Source organism: Alexandromys fortis, unplaced genomic scaffold (assembly GCF_014885135.2).
Source record: "Alexandromys fortis isolate MF-2015 unplaced genomic scaffold, M_Fortis_MF-2015_v1.1 scaffold_350, whole genome shotgun sequence".
Classification (NCBI taxonomy): domain Eukaryota; kingdom Metazoa; phylum Chordata; class Mammalia; order Rodentia; family Cricetidae; genus Alexandromys; species Alexandromys fortis.
This window is the reverse complement of record NW_026068263.1, coordinates 560,588-567,450: the sequence shown is the minus strand read 5'-3', so window position 1 is coordinate 567,450 and position 6,863 is coordinate 560,588.

The following is a 6,863-nucleotide window of genomic DNA, read 5'->3' as shown; positions in this document are numbered from 1 at the left end:
ATGATCTTACTCTGGTCCTCCATTCAAGCAGATCAATACTGTGTTTAGACCCATTTCTTCTGGTTTATCTCTGACTTCTTACATTATTTTATTCATTTTATAATCTAGTAGAGACTTAAAGAAGTCTTGTTTAGTATATTTGAAGCAAAGAGAAACTGGGAAATGATGCTGTGTTTATGTGTAAATTCTTTTACCATTTTCCTAGTATTCTATTTAGTTTGCACTTGAAACCTGTAGTGTCAGTGTGAGAGTGTTCTGCTGAGTGCATGCTGGAAAGCATCTTTTAGAGGAAATGTACTACAGAGAAAGTAAGACAAACCTAGGGCAAGTGTTTTGCTGTGGGTGATGACATGACTAATTTAGTATTTGAGATGAGGCAAATAGAACTACTGTTATCCTCAGATCTCTTTGTATATTTCAAAATAATCATGGGCTGGGCAGTAGTGGCACACACCTTTAATCTCAGTGCTTGGGAGGCAGATGCAGGCAGATCTCTAGAGTTCGAGGCCAGCCCGGTCTACATGAACTAGTCCCATGACAGGCTCCAAAGTTACAGAGAAACCCTGCCTTGAAAAATCAAAAATTGACACTTCCTGGTCATCCTCAGGGGCTACTCTGCCTGATACCCCCTCTCTCTTCCTATCCCACCCAGCTTGCATCCACAACCCTCCCCCCCTCCATCTGACTCCCTTCCCTCTTTGACCACATAACAGCTCCCAGCCCAGCCTATCCGGGCTCTAGGACCGAATCCGAATCGGCAGGGCAAACGGGAGGGGGGTAGCTCCTTTGTCCCCACTAGCCTGCATGCAGCGAGCTAGTTAGGTCCTTTGTTTACGAGACACGCAAGCAGCAAGGAGATCCGGTCCAGGCACCAGGACAGACATCACTGGGGTGAGTGAGTTTCTGACCGCGGCAGCAGCCCGGGACAGGGAACTCAGACACCCCTCCTACACTTCCTGGTCATCCTCAGGGGCTACTCTGCCCGATACCTCCTCTCTCTTCCTATCCCTCCCAGCTTGCATCCACAACCCCCCCCTCCATCTGACTCCCTTCCCTCTTTGACCACATAACATCTCCCAGCCCAGCCTGTTCGGGCTCTAGGACCGAATCCGAATCAGCAGGGCAAACGGGAGGGTACTAGCTCCTTTGTCCCCACTAGCCTGCCTGCAGCGAGCTAGGTAGGTCCTTTGATTACAAGTCACCCAAGCAGCAAGGAGATCCGAACCCCGCACCAGGAGAGACATCAGGCTTGCATCCACAACCAACCCAGAGCGGTCCTGAGGAGTTCCATCTGGACGGTAGTCCATGTTTGGGTGCTGGGGAGTTCCAGCTCAACGGGACGGTCCCTGCTTCTACACTGAAAAGATACACCCAGAGACTCATTCACAGCAAAGTCTGGACCAAGACACCAGGCCTCTCCTGGCTCCATTTGAAGGAGGAGATGGGAAGGCGCCAATGCAAGACTTCCTCCAACAACCTGAAAGGCAACATGACTTCACCAGAATCAAGGGATCCCGAAATAAGAAGAATTGTACACCCTACTCCAGAAGAATTAGAAGAAATCGACTCAAAAGTGAATTATATGAAAATAATAGAAGACCTTAAGCAGGAGGTGAAAAACTGCCATAAACAATTAGAGATTACAAACAAAAAGGTAGAGGAAATGAATAAATCGCTTAAAGATACCCAAGAAAATCAAGAGAAACATGAAAAAGCAATCAGACAGGTACGGGAAGCAGTTCAAGACTTGAAGAATGAAATGGAAGTAATGAAGAAAACACAAACCGAGGGAAGATTGGAGATGGAAAATCTGGGTAAACGAACAGGAACTACAGAGACAAGTACTACCAACAGAATACAAGAGATAGAAGAAAGAATATCAGATACTGAAGATACCATAGAGAAAATAAACACACTGATCAAAGAAAACAGCAAAACCAACAAATTCTCATCACAAAACATTCAGGAAATATGGGACACAATAAAAAGACCAAACCTAAGAATAATTGGAGTAGAAGAAGGAGAAGAGGTGCAACTCAACGGCCCAGAAAATATATTTAATAAAATTATAGAAGAAAACTTTCCCAACCTAAAGAAAGATGTACCTATGAAGGTTCAAGAAGCATACAGAACACCGAATAGGCTGGATCAAAAAAAAAAAAATCCCCTCGCCATATAATAATCAAAACACAAAACATACAGAATAAAGAAAGAATATTAAGAGCCGCAAAGGAAAAAGGCCAAGTTACTTACAAAGGTAAACCTATCAGACTTACACCTGACTTCTCTATGGAAACCATGAAAGCCAGAAGGTCCTGGATAGATGTACTGCAAAAACTAAGAGACCATGGATGCAAGCCCAGACTACTATACCCAGCCAAGCTTTCATTCACCATAAATGGAGAAAACAAAATTTTCCAGGATAAAAACAAATTTAAACAATACGTAGCCACAAACCCAGCCTTACAGAAAGTAATAGAAGGAAAATCTCTAACCAAGGAGTCCAACAATGACCACAATAACTCAGACATCTAGAGACCCGTCACCAGCGCAACTCAAAGAAGGGACGCACACGAACTCTACTACTAAAGAAGTGACCGGAGTTAACATCCCCTGGTCATTAATATCACTTAATGTCAATGGGCTCAACTCACCTATAAAAAGGCACAGGCTAAGAGATTGGATACGAAAGCAGGATCCAACATTCTGCTGTTTACAAGAAACACACCTCAAACACAGAGACAGGCACCTACTCAGAGTAAAGGGCTGGGAAAAGGCTTATCAAGCAAATGGACCTAAGAAACAAGCAGGTGTGGCCATACTAATTTCTAACAAACTTGACTTCAAACTTAAATCAATCAGAAGAGATGGAGAGGGACATTTTATACTCATAACAGGATCAATTCATCAAGAGGAAGTCTCAATCCTGAATATCTACGCCCCTAATATAAAAGCACCCACATACGTAAAAGAAACATTACTAAAACTCAAGGCAGCCATCAAACCGCACACACTAATAGTGGGAGACTTCAACACTCCTCTCTCACCAATGGACAGGTCAATCAGACAGAAACCTAACAGAGAACTAAGAGAATTAATGGAGGTAATGAATCAATTGGACTTGACAGACAGGAAGAAGTTAAACTTTCATTATTTGCAGATGATATGATACTATACAAAAGTGACCCCAAAAACTCTACCAGAGAACTCCTACAGCTGATAAATAAATTCAGTGAAGTGACAGGATACAAGATCAACTCAAAGCAATCAGTAGCCCTCCTATACACAAAGGATAAAGAAGCTGAGAGGGAAATCAGAGAAACTTCGCCTTTCACTATAGACACAAATCACATAAAATATTTTGGGGTAACACTAACAAAGGATGTGAAAGACCTATTTGACAAGAACTTTATGCATTTGAAGAAAAAATTTCAAGAATAAGCCAGAAAATGGAAAGATCTCCCATGCTCTTGGATAGGAAGGATCAATATAGTAAAAATGGCAATCTTACCAAAGACAGTCTATAGATTCAATGCAGTCTCCATCAAAATCACAACACAATTCTTAACAAACCTTGAAAGAATGATACTCAACTTCATATTGATAAACATAAACCCCGTCTGTATAATAAAGGAACTTCTGGAGGCATTACCATCCCTGAAATCAAGCTCTATTACAGAGCTCCAGTAATGAAAACAGCTTGGTAATGACATAAAATCAGAGATGTTGACCAATGGAATTGAATTGAAGATTAGGATATTAATTCAAACACCTATGAACACGTGATTTTTTTTTTACAAAATAGCAAAAAAGACACAATGAAAAAATGAAAGCATCTTCAACAAATGGTGTTGACATAACTGGATGTCAACCTGTAGAAGAATGAAAATAGATCCATATCTATCAACAGGCACAAAACTCAAGTCCAAATGGATTAAAGACCTCAATATAAATCTGACCACATTGAACCTGATAGAGGAGAAAGTGGGAAATAATCTTCAATAAATGGGCACAGGAGACCACTTCCTACATATAACCCCAGTAGCACAAAAACAAGAGCATCAATAAATAAATGGGACCTCCTGAATCTGAGAATCTTCTGTAAAGCAAAGGACACAATCAATAAGACAAAAAGGCAGCCTATTGAATGGGAAAAAAATCTTCACCAACCTCACATCAGACAAAGATCTGATCTCCAAAATATATAAAGAACTTAAGAAATTAGATATTAAAATTCTAAATATCCCAATTAAAAAGTGGTGTACTGAACTAAACAGAAAATTTTCATCAGAAGAATTTCAAATGTCCAAAATATATTAAAAAAATCTTTGTCCTTAGCTATCAGGGAAATGCAAATCAAAACAACCTTGAGATACAATCTTACACTTGTAAGAATGGCTAAGATCAAAAACACTAATGATAGCTTTTGCTGGAGAAGTTGTGGAGCAAGGGGAACAATCATCCATTGCTGGTGGGAATGTAAACTCATGCAAGCACTTTGGAACTCAGTGTGGTGGTTCCTCAGAAAACTGGAAATCAACCTACCTGAGGATCCAGCAATTCCATTCTTGGGAGTATATCCAAAAGGTGCTCAATCATACTACAAAAGCATTTGTTCAACTATATTTATAGTAGCATTATTTGTAATAGCCAGGACCTGGAAACAACACAAAAGTCCCTTAAATGAAGAATGGATAAAGAAAGTGTAGCACAACTACACATTAGAGTTCTAATCAGTAGTAAAAATAATGACATCTTGAATTTTGCATGCAAATGGATGGAATTAGAAAGCATCATCCTGAGTGAGGTAACATGTTGTAGTAGGAGCGGCAAGGCTGCGTCCCCAGCACCCGGCCGCCCGCATGGCTAGCTTATGCCCCGAAATAATTACACAGAAACTATTCTTTTAAACACTGCCTGGCCCATTAGTTCCAGCCTCTTATTGGCTAGCTCTTACATATTAATCTAACCCATTTCTAATAATCTGTGTAGCCCACGAGGTGGCTTACCGGGAAGATCTTAACCTGCGTCTGTCTGGAGTGGGAGAATCATGGCGGCTCCCTGACTCAGCTTCTTTCTCCCAGCATTCTGTTCTGTTTACTTCACCACATAAGGGTTGGCCTATCAAGGGGCTTAGGCAGTTTCTTTATTTTTTTCTTTTGTTCTTTATATTTTTTATCTTTTTTTATTGAGAAAAGGAAAAAAAGTTTCCGCCTCCTCCCAGCCTCCCATTTCCCTCCCCCTCCTCCCACCCTTCTCTCCCTCCCCCCACTCCTCTCCCCCTTTCTCTCCAGTCCAAAGAGCAGTCAGGGTTCCCTGCCCTGTGGAAAGTCCAAGGTCCTCCCCCCCTCCATCCATGTCTAGGAAAGTGAACATCCAAACTGGCTAGGCTCCCACCAAGCCGGAACATGAAGTAGGATCAAAACCCCGTGCCATTGTCCTTGGCTTCTCATCAGCCCCAGTTTCTTTATTAATAAGAAATCACTCCCACAGCAGTAACACAGACCCCAAAAAATTAATATGGTATGTACTCACTCAAAAGTGGATACTAGTCATAAACAAAGGTTGAATAACCTATAGCACAGGATCCAAGAAAAACTAAGTAAGAAGGTTAATAAAAGAAAAACATATATTGACCCACCTGGAAATTGGAATCAGACAAAAATTTGGGAGCAGGTAGAGGGGGATGGAGGAGAACTTGAGGGAATGGGATGTTCAAGATGGTAGAAGGACAGATATGAGAGCAAGGAAAGAGATATCTTGATGGAGGGAGCCATTATGGACTTAGCAAGAAACCTGGCTCTAGAACAATGTCCAAGAACCCACAGGGATGACCCCAGCTGAGACCCTAAGCAATAGAGGAGAGGGTGTCTGCACTGACCTTACCCTATATTCAGACTTATGATTATCTTAAATATCACCATAAAATCTTTGTCCAACAACAGATGGGGAATAGAGTCAATGACCCACATCGGAGCACTGGACCTAAGATACAGTTGAAGAGTGGAGGGAATGAGAGTATGAGCCAGGAATTCAAGACCATGAAGTGCCATCCATTGAGACAGTTTGCTTGAGCGAATGATAGCTAACCAGCTGCAACTGGACTGGGAGTGAATGAACATGGGAACAACCAAGTCTTTCAGAAAGGGGTTGACAGCTGGGGCCAACTGTGGGGCCACTGATAGAGACACAGGGATGTGTCTCTACTTGCATATACTGGCTTTATGGCATCCTATTCTCTTTGGATGTAAATCTTGGTCAACCAAAATGTAGTAGGGAAGTCCTTAGACTTTCCATGAAGCGGGGTGCATGGCACTCCTTTAGGGTTGGAGGGATGTGGAAAGTGTCTGTGGAGGGAGGGGAGGGGCCTGAGAAAAGAGGAGGGAGTGGGAATTTGGATTGGTATTTTTTAAATAATAAAAAAAGGAAAAACAAGAAATAGACCCTGGAGAGGATCAGAGGTACCCACCCCTTTCTGAAGCTATAGCTAAAGTGGGAGAGAAATATATTTTCAGTAGATACTCATTTGTAAGGTACAAATACTCTTATAAACAATCTAATAAAATTTAACAGGTTACAAAAATGACAGAAAATAAGGAAGACTGCTGGAAAGAAGGAAGGAATTAACAGGAGTAGATAAAGAGGGTTATGGGGGAGGAATACAATTGGAATACATTTTGTACATCCATAAAAATTTAATAATGAAACCCACTTTACCTATTATTAACATATAATAAAACCATTAAAATAATATTTGACATATTATAGGTAACTTAATCAAAAAAGAAGAGAAAGCTAAATGAGAGTTTAAATAAAATCATTTATTAGTTAAGAATCAATATAAAAATAGTTAAAAATCACAT